This window comes from Neovison vison, chromosome 10 (assembly GCF_020171115.1).
Source record: "Neovison vison isolate M4711 chromosome 10, ASM_NN_V1, whole genome shotgun sequence".
In the NCBI taxonomy this organism is placed as follows: domain Eukaryota; kingdom Metazoa; phylum Chordata; class Mammalia; order Carnivora; family Mustelidae; genus Neogale; species Neogale vison.
Genome location: NC_058100.1, coordinates 6,138,213 through 6,150,627, shown reverse-complemented (window position 1 = coordinate 6,150,627; position 12,415 = coordinate 6,138,213). Strand labels below are relative to the sequence as shown.

Genomic DNA, 12,415 nt, shown 5'->3' with positions numbered 1-12,415 from the left:
GGAGTCCCGGCGCCCGTGCGGAAGAGACCGGAGCCGCACGCGGGGCATGGCCTCCCAGCGACGCCCCACCTAGGCAGCCCTGCTTTCTGGGGGTCGGGAGAGGAGTCTCCACCGATCCAGGCTCCCTGAGCAGTCCCTGGCCCCCTCCCCCACCTGCCAGCCCCTGAGCCGGAAGCCTGTGCATGACTGATGGCCCCGAAGAACATCATTAAACTTAAGCACCGTGAAGACCAAGCAACAAGGTGCTTTACACAGGAGCTCAAGGAAACCCATGATCCCTGGATTCCGGACACACGGTCTCCTTCGAAAGTCACCTCGAGAAATGAGCTCTCCAGAGTAGGCTCACTTCTGGAGAACCAGAAGTCACACCTTTACTGGTAACTTGGACGTATCCATGCTTCCCCCTTACAAAGTCAGAAGTGGCTCCCCCTTCACTAGGGCATTTTAATCAAGTTAGTAAAGTTCTGAGCTCTTCTATGGCTTACTTAAAACAATTTTTAGTTTGAGTTACAAATGTTAAGTTCTAGGACTCTTCTTAAAGCTCATCTTCTTTGGGATGATTAACAATTTGAATCTGGACTGTATGATTAAAGTATCAAATATCTTCAATTTGATAACTATACTGTAGTTACAGAAGTGAATATACAAAATTTTTTTAAAGTGAATATCCTTTTTTTTTTTTAAATACACACTACAGTACAAAGGGATAAAGTGACAGGTACAAAGGGATAAAGTGACAGGATATATTTAACTTCAGAGAGTTTGCAAAAATAGTATGCATGTAGATGTGTACAGAGAAAGTTAAAGCAAGTGGAAAAATGTTAAAAATTGATTAATGCATATAAAGGTGTATGGGAGTTCAGTACTATAACTTTTCTGAAGCTTGAACTTGCTTCAAAATAAAAATTGAGGAGTGGCTGGGTGGCTCAGTTAAGTATCTGCCTTTGCCTCGGGTCATGATCCCAGGGTTCTGGGATCCAGCCCCACCTACGGATCCCTGCTCTGGGGGAAGCCTGCTTCTCCCTCTCCCACTTCCCCTACTTGTGTTCCCTCTCTCACTGTCTCCCTCTCTGTCAAATAAATAAATAAAATCTTTCAAAAAAATAAAAATACAAACTGGAAAAAAAAAACCCATCTTTTCCCTAAAGGCTTCCAGAATCATAGAGAAAAATTCTGTAACCTTCTAAAATTTCACTCCATTTGTTTATTTTCATTTCCCTGAGATAACTTCCTTTTGTTCTTTGCAACACCACACCGCATGCCTTTGATTTTATAAATTATTGAAGTTTAGTTCAAAAGACTATTCTGAAGATGCTATAGTATAGTACTGAATGTAACTGTCCCCTCAACTGGACTGTAAACTTCTTCACGACATAAGTCTTAATTTGTTGACATCACATGTGGCACAAGGTCCAGCATGGAGCAGGTACTCAATACGTGTCTGATGAAATGACCTTGAATTAGTAAAATTTTGGCAAACCATAATCTCACAAGATCTAGAACAGAAAATATCAACAAGACAAACATGTTATAGGTTGGGCTTCCCAGCAAGCACACAGATTGCTTATAGGAGGTTTTTCAGGGAGTTTTCCTTGAGAAAAGGAAGAGACATAACAGGGGGAGAAGTTAGGCACTGATGCACTCTTAGAGCCTCAGATGACCCCATAGAAAACCAGGAAAGCCCCTTCACAGTTGTCCTGAGTTGGGGACAAGGCAATTCCTGAAGATGACTGTTTGGCAGGACTTCCAGCAGTTAGAAAAATAAACTCTTTAGTTTTGAGGCAGGAACTGGGGAGTGAACAAAGCTTCAAGTACACATGTATCACGGTAAGATACATACACTAACAAACTAGCGATTTATGTTGTATTCAAGTCAACTCTGTTCAGCCCCAATTAGGGGCTGAAATTTCTGTGTTTAGATCACGGCATGTCTTGGAATGTGACAAAAAAAGATGTTGTGGAGGGAATTATATTTTCAAAGATACATGTTTGGATAAAGGTATATATATATTGTGGCTCCACGGGGAGGTCTACTGGGGAATTACTGCTAAGTTGGATCTTAGGGTGTCTGGGAAAGTGGCAGCACCTGAGGCAGGAAAAGTAAGCAAGGACCAGCTCATGGAGGCAGAGCCCTCTTTGCCAAGATAAGGAAGTTGGATTTAATAAAAGCCAATGAAGGGATTCAGGTGGGGGGTAGGGGGACCCATGCAGATGGATGACTACAGTGAGGAGGTGGATATGACGAAGAGAATAAAGAGGGCCTGCTGATTTAACACAAATGGTAAAGCATGCCTCATTCAGAGGATGGCAATAGGGCTGGAGAGACTACTCGAGAAAGTTTTAGGAAGTATAATTACAATACATGGTGACAGTTCTGGATGTGGAGGGATGAGAAAAGGTGGATTTTGATATTAATTTTTTCTCTTTTTCTTTTTTTTTTTTTTTGGTTACAAAAAGATTTCCTATTTACACTTAAAGTTCTCCTAAGAGATGACTTGGATATCCATACATTTTTATACATGCAAATTTACATTCAAGTTATGGGGATTCAGATAGGGTGATCAAATAGAAAAGGAAAATCAAATCTTGAAACATGACCAGTTTTACCCTATCTTGATTTTCTTCATAACTTTAGCCATAAAAAATTACAAGGGGGCTACTATGGAAATTCTCTTTAATGTGAAAAACATCCCCAATATTATATATGATTTACCAAATACATAACTACTCTATTCTCAAAGGGAAAATATTTCTAGCTGCTCTTTTAAAGAAGTGGGGACTTACTTTCTATTTATGACACTGACTAATGCAGCCATTTATATGAAATTATTTCTTTCATTGTCTGATAACAGGATATAAAATCCTTTGGGGGGGCTCAGCTGCTCTTTTTTTCTAGTGTGGCGTAAGAATTTCATTTATTCATAATATGTTTCTTGTCCTTGTTAATTAGAGCAGCAGTTGGCAGGAAAATGACAGCTCCTATTTTTTCTTTCCCCACTGACCAACAGCAAGCAGCAGTTGTTTTTGAAAATTATTTAATGCACTTACATGCCTTGATTCAACCCATGAAATTAACACTGAGTGCTAACAGGTGGAGGAAGGCTGGGAACAGCTGTGTAGAGTGTTGTGTCGTTGGGGTCAGTTTCTCCCTTCTCCACAGTCCAGCAGGGTTCAGTATGTACTGATGCCAATAAGGACACACCACTTTAATTTTAGGAATACCTACAAATTTGTGTACTGATTTATCCTTTAACTATCCTCCAACTCTGAAACCATGCCCCTGAAGAAAGGATTCTGTGGTCCTATGTATGAGTTCCATTTGTAGATTTATTCTAAGCAACTGTTGTTGTGACAACTCTTGGATATAAGTGTAACTGAGGATACAGACTGGAATTTAATCCTTCAAGATACTTATTTCCCCACTGATTTCTGTCAATAAGTTAGGAGAAATACAATCAATGGGACTAAAACTACATTAAGATTCAGGTGAGTGGTAATATTTATCCCCTTATGTTTATGAGGTTGCAACAGATCTTAAGTTATTCAGGCTTCACTCACAATTTAGGAACACCCCCCAGTAAGCATAAAAGGCTTAGTTTCACAATGTAGTCCAGAGAACCCCGCCAGAGGCACTTTCTCAAGCAGACAAGTATCTTACGTCCCCTTCCTTCATTCTTCCTCCTAGACTGCTGCAGTGGTTGCTGCCAATTCAGTATCTCGAGAACCAGTGTCCAGATGTGACCTGAGCACGCCTCACCTGAAGACAATTGCCACTACAGCATGTGGCTAAGGCTGTGCAGTGGCCCTGCTGGGTTCAAACCCCGGCTTTGCTATTTACTAGCCATGGACACTGCTCAGTTATTTAACCTCCCTGTGCTTCATTTTCTTTACCTATAAAATGAGCAACAGAGTAATAGTGCTTTCATAAAAGCTGTCCCGAGGATGAAGTCAGTGACTCCAAGTGAGGAGGCCAGCACACTGCCTGGACCACGGCAACTGCTCAGTCAATGTTAGCTATTATTGAAGGAGTCTTCTCATCAGCATTTCAAAATCTCCTTCACCCTCTGAAATGGAACACCGTGAATCCTCTACGAACAAACCAAGATCTAATTTTCTTGTTCACTGTCTTACTATACATCAGTGTGGACTCCTGCAGAGTTGAATATAAGAATTTTTTAAAAAAAGGCTTAAATTTATGAGGTCCTCAGTATTTAGAGGCCACTGTATCACAGGGCAGAGAAGCACAAACTTTACTGTCACCATGCTGAAAAGGACTTTTCTCAGCTGAACCCCTTCATGTCTTCATCAAGTTCATATGACTTTATCTTACAAATGAAAATAACTGGTATAGTTTGTTAACAATGATGTCTATTATCAAGGATCTGTAAGGTCACTGATTAACAAAAATCTATTGACTTCTGGGTCCTAGATTGTTGACTTTTTAAAATGCTTTGGCCAATGACTCTCTACCAGAGCCACTGATGGCTCCCTTGTTTACAAAATCCCTGTTCTGGACAAACAATGAATCCTCTAGTTCTGCATTTCTCATGCTGGAGGCCATCAGTTCCCTGTAATTATCTCTGTGAATTCACTTTGATGATAAAATAATTGATTTAAGCATATTCTAGAACTGCCATGCAATTTAGGGGCCCATAATTATATTCTTTTAGGATTATGATACCACCAAGTACCACTCCTTTAACTGATCAGAGAGAGGGGAGCATATTAGATATAGTTATCCCTTTTCCCTTCCTCTCCAAAATCTGTTAAGAACAAAGATTTTCTTATTGGGTCAAAGACAGAAATCTGGAGGGAGAATCGGGTTCTCAGAGAGTACTCAACAGCAAGGAAATGTCTAAAGAAACATTGAAAGAACCTGCACCATGAAGGTCAGCATCACCTTCATGTGTCAGTAGGGACTCCTTCACGAAAACATGATCCTTTTACATAAATGCAGGCTGCTAATTTTATTTATTATCTTTGTAGTTTTATTTATATTTAAGGTATACAATTATTTTGGTTTTTTAAAATTTTATTTATTTAAGAGAGCGAGCACGAGCAGGGGGAGGGCAGAGGAACAAGGAGGGGGAGAAGCAGAAAGCAGGAAGCCCAACGCGGGGCTCCATCCCAGGACCCTGAGATCATGACCTGAGCAGAAGGCAGACGCTTAACCGACTGAACCACCCAGGCGCCCACAATTATTCTGGTTTTTATAGATGTAAATCTGCAAATGTAAGATGTTTTGAGAACTTAGTTCAGTGCTTGTCTGTGCTTAAACAATGCGTAACAATAATGCTGAGGAATTTTTTCCTTTAAAAGAAATCATTTCCTTTAGAAGTACACTCTTCTAAATCCCTGTACAAACAATTACAGAGTTATCTTCCTGAAATGCACGTCTGGCCATATTCTATGTTCTATAGGGTAAGGACCAAACTCCTTTAGCCTGGCCCACAAGTGCCTTCACGACTGGATCCCGCCATCTTTACTTCCCAGAACCAGCCTACGTTTCCCAACAGGTTCTCCATCACGTCCTCTGCTTTAACGTCTTCGCCTCTCTCTGGGTGAGATGGCACCCTGCCTCGTCTTCCTCCCACTCTCCACCCTACTCACTCATCCTTCTACAATCAAGTCAAGGAGTGTTTATGAAGAAACTTTCCCTGGTACCACCTTCTCCTTCCTGGGTGAGGGGAGTGTCCCTGGCACAAGTGATGGAGAGTAATAGTATCAACCTCGTAAAGCGGCCGAGGGGATTAAATGGAACAACTTACGTAAAATAGCTAGCACAGTAAATGCTTTATAAATAGCAGTAGTTTTACTTGTAATCTTAAGAGTATCCTGCATGTATCTCTTTGATGGTTCCTACCACAGTGCTGTAATTTTAGACTGACAAGTCACAGTTCTCCACCATAATGAACTTTGGGAGGGCAAGGATTTGGGCTTACTCGTTTTTATACAGTCTGTGGTAGCACAGGTCCGGGAGTAGCAGGTGTTCAATGAACATTTACTGAATGAATAAATGAACAATTGAAGCAAAAAAGGATGAAGTTTATCAGACAGGACGTGAGGAGCAGAAGAGATGGGACTCTCAAGCCACTTCTCTTTTTCTTCCCCCGGGAGAGTTGCTGGACTGTGCTTACAGCATATAAAATCCCTGTGGGGGACCTCACAGCAGTCTTGTGGGTTGAACTCTGGGGATTTATATAGGAGAGGTGGGAAGATTTCCTTCTCCCACCAGCGGCATGCCGGATTTGACATTCTGTGTCTGACCGCGGTAACAGCCAGAATTCCCAGGGAGTCGCTGCACTGCTCGGGTCTACGAAATCGCCCTCACTCACATACCGGAGCTGCTCTGTACAACAGCGCTCGTGCGGTGCTGTGTGTTTGGGCGAAGGGAACACACTGGGGCGTTCTCGAGAGGTGCACACAAGGAGTAAGGCTGATGCTGGCTCTGACCCATGCTCCTACTGTTTATTTATAGCTTCTTATTAGTATGGGTTAGTATGGGTTGTTTTATTTGGCAAAAATACAAGATTTCGATGGACTGAGAGGAAGATGTAAGAAAATGCTTAAGCATAAAGCTTCTATAGCTGAATAATAATCTGTAACTCGGTGCTGTATCAACAGGATCCCCAGGGGCTGCCGAAAGCCGAGACCACTCCAGAATTCCGAATTTCATGGGCCACAGACTTTACTGCTAGAAGTAAAGGAGTGGTTAACTGAAGCTTATATTCCTCCATAGACACTTTCATTTATAAATGCTAAATTCACTAATTGAGGCTAAATTTTCTGGTCAGTATACATATGCATACATATGTCAGTATAAATATGTACAATGAGTTCTTAAGTTCTCTAAGTAATTTTCAGCAACAACAGAAATGGTCAAAAGCCAAAATTAAAAATTTAAAAACACAAGCGAAAGATTTTATATGCTTCAACCTGGGAAAATAGTACTTTCTCAATGTTCATTTAAAATTACTCTCTGTCCGGGCTCCTGGGTGGCTCAGTGGGTTAAGCCACTGCCTTCGGCTCGGGTCATGATCTCGGGGTCCTGGGATCGAGTCCTGCGTCAGGCTCTCTGTTCAGCAGGGAGCCCACTTCCTTCTCTCTCTGCCTGCCTCTCTGCCTACTTGTGATCTCTCTCTCTCTCTCTGTCAAATAAATAAATAAATAAAATCTTTAAAAAAAATAAAATAAAATTACTCTCTGTCCTTTTACTCTGGTTCTTCTTTTCTTCTTTTTTTTTTTTTTTTAAGATTTTATTTGTTTGAGAGAGGGAGAGAGCGAGCAGGAGCACAAGCAGGGCAGAGGGAGGGAGAGAGAGAGGATTTCAAGCAAACGTCCCTCTAAGCAAAGGGCCCAATGCCAGGCTTGATCTCATGACCCTGAGCCTAAATCAAATGTCAGCCACTTATCAGTCTGTGCTACCCAGGCGTGCCTCTAATTTTCTTTTATGGCATTTATCACAAACTGACATTCTTTTACATATTTATTTGTATATTAGTATTTGTCCCTAGAAAATGAAAGTGAGGGCTTTCTTTTGTTTATCACTGGATTCTTTACAATGAGAACAGTCTGGAATATAATGGCTACTCATTAAATATTTTGTTGTGTGAATACAATAAAATTGGATAAACCTCTTGATTGAATAATTCTCTGAGGACAGCTACATTTGTGGAAGAGTCTTTTTTAATTATGAAAGTAAAGCAATTACTCAAATATAGTCACATTTAGAATGAATCAAGGTTTTGGGGATAATACAAATTTTTAGAAGGCCTAAAGAACAAACCTGTTTTTGCTTTAAGGTATCTCCTCTTTATCTTTTCTCTTAAAAATCAACAAAAGCGGTACTGCTGGTTTTAAAAAATTTGGATTTGATATTTATCACTACCATTCACCTTCTTAAAATAGAAGTGTCTGTGTCAAAATGAAATTAAGATTCTCATGGAAAGTATGCCTTCCTAGCTCTATATTTTAAACTCAGGTCAACTACACAGAACCATAGTAAAATCTGAAAAATATCAATAAAAACAATGGAGTTTGGAGTTGTTTTAGTTCTACTAAGTGTTTTGCTTCAGAACACTATATTCTTCCTAATGTACGCTGAACACAAAATTGGTAAAACAATTCTAAGAGGACAAGAGCTTTCAAACAACCAGCAATTGTATACACAGATTTTGGTTGACCATTTCTTTGTGGATGACAGAGTTTATAAATACTTAGATGTTTTACTAAAAAATAAGATAAATTTTATTACTAAAAAGCTGACCCCAAAATCTCAGTCGTAGGTGAAGCCATTTCATTGAATAGGCTTGAGCTATTTTATAATCTGAATTCAAGTTATTTTGTCATTAATTTTTTGTCCTTTTAATAATCTATGGACTTCTATTATATATAATAATGTAAGGTTAACAGACTTCATCTAAAAATGAGAAAGAAACAACACTTTGTACATTTATTAATTACGAAACCTACACTGATGTAATTATTTTAAAATTTATATATGATTGTTTATATGTTATTAATACTTATAAGAAAACAATAAAGACTGACTTCATGCTACAAAGGAAAATAATGTTTACTATATCCTTGGGATGAACTCATGACATATCACTTATAAGGCTCCTATCTGATCTCAATATGCAAAGGTCAGGTTAAAGACTACAGTTTCTTTCCAGTCATTAGCTGATGTCACTACATCCATCAAAATGAATGTGATACACTCAGTTTGAATAAACACTAAAAAGAGGAGAGTAGGGGGCGTCTGAGTGGCTCAGGTCATGATCCCAGGGTCCTACGATCAAGCCCTGCATGGGGCCCCTTCTCAGCGGGTAAACTGCTTCTCCCTCTCCCACTCTCCCTGCTTGTGTTCCCTCTCCCGCTGTGTCTCTCTCTGTCAAATAAATAAATAAAATCTTAAAATGTGAAGTGGAAAAACAACAGAAAGAGGGATCAAAGGAAGTCAATCTCTCACTTACTTTCCAGGTTGGACAGAATGGGGAGTCAAACCAGGGAAAGGGGTGGGTGGACAGCTCTGTTTGAGGGTGTGGCTGATCCTCCTTAATAGCTTTCCCCAGGAGGCAGGAAGCCTGAGGAAGAGAGGAACCCTCTCTGTTGGGTCCCCAGGGGATCTTCCCTCCCCTGCATGAGGCAGATGCCAGCTGCCTCCCCGCCCTCCAGGAGTGGCCTTGTCCAGGAATGCCCACCACACATACCCTCTCCTTTTTTTCTGGTCAAAACTGTTTCCTCCTAGGCCTGCTTCCCTCCACCCATTCTAAAACTTTACCTGATTTTTATTTCATGGAATTTGGGACTGAAGTTAAACTACAACAGTGCCACCAACACCAAGTCTTTTAGGAAAAAAATACAAGCAAGTTTAACAAAAAATATATTAATAATAATTTTTTAAAAAGAACAAGGGAGCCTGGGCGGCACAGCTGGTTAAATGTCCAACTCTTGGTTACAGCTCAGGTCATGATCTCAGGCTTGTGAGATCGAGCCCCACCTCAGGCCTGCACTCAGCCCAGAGACACCTTGGGTTTCCCCCCACTTCCCTCTGCCCCCTACACATGCACACAATCTCTCTCTAAAATAATTCCTAAAAAAAAAAAAAAAAAAAAAAAAAGAGTGGGGTGCCTGGGTGGCTCAGTCGGTTAAGCGTCTGCCTTCGGCTTAGGTCATGATCCCAGAGTCCTGGGATCGAGTCCCACACTGGGCTCTCTGCTCAGCAGGGAGCCCGCTTCTCCCTCTCTCTCTGCTGCTCCCCCTGCTTATGCTCTGACAAATTAAAAAAAAAAAGTAGAAAAGCTGGTGTCTACTATTATTCAGTTTTCTGTATGTCATCTAAATCTCTAGTTTCTGAAGACATCATGTGGCATGAACATTGAATTAGTATCTATACAGGAAATATTTAATTAATATGTATACTAATTAGTATCTATACAGAAAATATTAAAAGAACTCTAGGGTCACCTATGTGCCTCAGTCACTTAAGCATCTGATTCTTGATTTTGGCTCAGGTCATGATCTCAGGGCTGTGATAGGACAGCCCCGGACTGGGCTCTGTTCCGGAAGTGGAGCCTGCTTAAGATTCTCTCTCTTGGGGCACCTGGGTGGCTCAGTCAGTTAAGTGTCTGCCTTCAGCTAAGGTCACGATCCCAGAGTCCAAGGATCAAGCCCTCAGTCAGGCTTCCTCCTCAGTGGGGAGTCTGCTTCTCCCTCTCCCTCTGCTCATACATGCTTGCTCGCTCTCTTTCTCTCAAATAAATAAATAAAAACTTAAAAAAAAAATAAGTTCTCCCTCTCTCTGCCCCTACCCCCAACTTGTGCTCTTTCTCTCTCTCAAATAAAATAACTAAAATCACTTTTTTAAAAGGCTATAACAAGGGTTATACTACGAGGGAGATTCTGTTTGGAAAAGCCCTTCCTTTCAAATTTATGATTCCCTTTCCCCACAAAAGGGACACAGGGTAGATCTAAACTATCTAAATCAAGCCTTCATAAACTTAGTTAGATAATATATAGGAATGTAAAAGCCACTGTGCAGTCACACAGGTTTCATACTTTCTGAACGTACCAATCTTCCCTCTGTTGGTGGATGTTGTAAAATAATAGCACCAGAATGAATCTCTATGGGGAGCTGAGGTTGGGAGGGGTCATGGATGACTCTGCTACATCTAATGAAAAACAATCTCCCCTTGACCTATCCATTTACAGGTTCTTCCAGCCATAAGCCATAAGCGTCAAAGGTGAAACCCCTAACAACAAACATATACTGAACACTTACTGTGTATTAAGTATGGTGTTAGAACATGATTTTTCATTTAAACTTATTAACCTAAGAAAATAATAAAAACAAACTTATTAACCTAGAAGAAGTTAACTATTAATATTACTATATTAGAAATAAGGGCATTGAGGCCTCTGAAAAGTAGTCTATGAGTGCGTAAGCAGTAGAACAAGACTGGATGAACTCCACATTCATCCGACTCCCGAGTCCATGCCCCATGACTGCCTAGCAGAAGATGCTCTCTCAGCTCCCCCAAAAGTGATCTTCTCCACCAAACTAAAAAGTAATGACTCATGATTATGTGGGAAGGCTTGTCTTCTGACATGTGAATAAGGCGCACAATGTTACAGGATGAACTCTCTGTACCCCGTGCTATTCTTCTACTCTTGGAGCCCATCCTAAAATACATGTATGTGTAGGTATGTGTGTATATACATATTCATACATACACAATACATACATTTTTAGAAGATTAATTCTAGGGTCTAATACTACACCTCTCTTGTTAAATAAAGAGGGAAAAACGACTAGCAGATTAAACAAAAGCAACAGACACTTCTGCGATGCTTTTTTCATTTCCTGTTTCACTTACTCTTCTGTGTGTTTCCTACCACTGTGCTCTGTCTGGGCACATGTCATGTGTTTATATCATCTGGTCTCCAGAATCTTGGTTTGGCAATATCTTCTGCTTAGCCATTACACTTTTGCTATAATTATCTACAGTATATGTTATGTTTCCAAAGAGTATAAATAACATTTCACTGGTTAAGTATAAAGACTGGAAATTTGAAGTTGAAGAAGTTCAATCACAGGATACTGTTTTAAGAAGTTCTAGCAAAGTGTACAACCTAACAAGTTAAGGGTAACACAAAGGAAACGGACAGCCTGGTATAACCTTTTAAACTTGGTTTTGCTTTAATTCTTCCATCAAAAGCTACTGCATGAAAAAAAAAAAAAAAGCTACTGGATGAAAACACGGCGTGAGTATCACACAAGACTGGATTCTATACACAAAAAAATGAACTGTGATTCACCCCTGCACCATTTACAAAAATTAACTCAAAATGGATCACAGACCTACATATAAAACCTAAAACTCTAAAACTTTTAGAAGAAAACATGGGAATATTTTTGTGACTCTGGGTTATGTAAAGATTTCTTACAACAACAAAAACTATCCATAAAAGAGAAAGCTGATAAATTGGACTTCATCAAAATTAAGAATTCCTGCTCTTTGAGAAATACCAATAAGAAACTGAAAAGTCAAGCAACAGACTGAGAGAAAACGAATCCAAATCACGTATCTGATAAGAAACTTGTATCTAGAACATACAAAGACCTCTCAAACCAATTATAAGAAAACAACTCAATTTAAAATGGGTAAAAGATTTGAACAAAGATGTGTGGATGGCACAAAGATACATGAAAAGATGGTTAAAATTATTAGTCATTAGGAAATATAAATTCAAACCAGGAGATATGACTACACACCTATCAGAATGGCTACAATTTAAAAGACAGGCCATATCAAGTGCTGGCAAGGATGTGGAGGTAGGTACTTCAACACTCATACTTCTCAGAATATAAAATGGTAACACCAATTTGGAAAATAGTTTGGCAATTTCTTAA

General features: G+C 39.9%; 1 protein-coding gene across 1 annotated transcript in view; it reads right to left on the bottom strand.

Annotated features, from left to right (window-relative positions):
• ATF6 (activating transcription factor 6) overlaps positions 1-12,415 on the bottom strand; it is a gene marked incomplete at its 5' end in the record, with an annotated part of 214,184 nt that overhangs the window by 83,707 nt on the left and 118,062 nt on the right. The window lies entirely within an intron of this gene.